We start from the raw sequence: 1,785 nt of genomic DNA, 5'->3' as shown, positions 1-1,785 counted from the left end.
CGAATCCAGCCGGAACCACGCCGACAGGACCGAGAGCTCCGCCGGAGCATTTTCTTTCTTTCTCTTCGACTGGTGCTTTCTCATCGTCCCCACGCCTGCAAGTTACCTCCAACCAGGGCCTGGTGAAAATATTTCTCTGTTCTCCAGAGGATTACAATGTGGCTGCAGCTCTTTTTAAGAGTTAACGCTGGGGTTGGCCACCACTATAATAATCCCTGGTCGTCTCTCTGCTGCAGGGCTATTATGTGCAAAAGCCTTTTATCATTCAAAAAACAAAACCTGGATATTTTATTAAAAGTGCTTTGCTGTGGCAGGATGGTCCCACCAACTTATTAAAAAAAGAGTGCTGTGGATAGTCAATAACAGCCATTTTTCATCAACTTGATTGATGCAACAGTGACAATAAAACATCCAGATTTTTTCCCCCCAGATGTCAAGTCAGTCATGTTATGTAAACTTTCAGAATTCAGGGATAGGCCCAATTTTCTTTAAATGAAACAAACTGTGCTTCCCTGTAACTCACTGCCCCCCTCTGGTGTTTAGTGGTATTGCAAGGTTGCCTAGGTGATAGCAGATGGCTACAGATGCTGACAGTCTGTCTGATGCCTACATGTTGCAACCAAACAGCTGCTATTCTTTAATGTAGCTGTGCAGATCTCTGGTTGTGATGCCAGTGGATTTTCAGGATTTTTACACTACAGTTCTCTTTGGAGTTCATACAGTTGCCCTGCTGGGCTTCAACAAATGCTAAAGGATAAGTTCACCCAAAAGTTAGATTTCAGTCATCTTCTTCTCAACCCCAGCAACCCTCAGCTTGTCTGAAGTAATCCAAGTCTCTGGAAGCCTCAAGAGTACAAACTGATTTGGAAAAACTTTATTTACACCTTTTTTGGTGCTGAAATCTGCACCTGTCTGAAATGGGTGTAAATAATGTCAACTCAGTTTGGGATCCTAACAGAGCAACAGCATTGAAGCGCTCTCCTGAACAACTGAAGCAATTTTAAATGTTTTAAAATGTAAAATACCCCCCCCCCCAAAAAAACTCCATACAGCTTGTCCAAGTCTGAGGAAGCCCAGAGATCCCAAACTGAGTTGACAAGACAGTATTTACATGCACTTGAGACAGGTGCTTGCTAACGCTTTAGCTAAGCAGCTACAATAAAGACTTCATCTCTTAAAAAAAAAAAAAAAAGGTGTAAATAAAGTCTTTTCAAATCAATTTGGAATCTGGAGGCTTACAGACGTGGATTCTGCCGGACAAGCTGTATGAAGCCATTTTCTTTTTTTTGTCTACATTTTAAAACAAGCCCTTATCTACTTCAGTTGTTCAGGTGAATGCTCCAAGGCCGTTTCTCTGTGAAGCTCTACAAATGATTTGTGGACTGTGAAACTCAATCTGACTTTTCCATCAGCATGGGGGTGAGTCACTTTAGGGCAAACTTTTCTATTAAAGGCTCTTCTAAAATGTACAATGTGCAGATTTACTTTTACAAAACATTTCCTCGGCAATGCCTCAGCCAATAAAATGTGTAGTGTTGCAAACTTGCAGGGCTTTAACATGAGGAATTTTGATATATATATTTTGTATATAAAAGGCAAAGGGGGTCCTCTTCTGGTTGTCAGCACATGTTACAAGTACAATATGAATATCTATTTAAAATCTTTTAATCTTTGCCAATGCTTGCAATCTTTCAGTGCTTTACTGACAGTGTCATTGATTGCTGACATTTCCATTTTTAATTGAGCAATCAGCACCAGTGTCAGTAATCCAATAACACCATTTCA

The sequence above is a fragment of the Pagrus pagrus genome, assembly GCF_965226575.1.
Source record: "Pagrus pagrus genome assembly, chromosome: 1".
Taxonomy (NCBI): Eukaryota; Metazoa; Chordata; class Actinopteri; order Spariformes; family Sparidae; genus Pagrus; species Pagrus pagrus.
The sequence above is the reverse complement of the archived record's forward strand: the minus strand, read 5'-3'. Positions refer to the sequence as shown.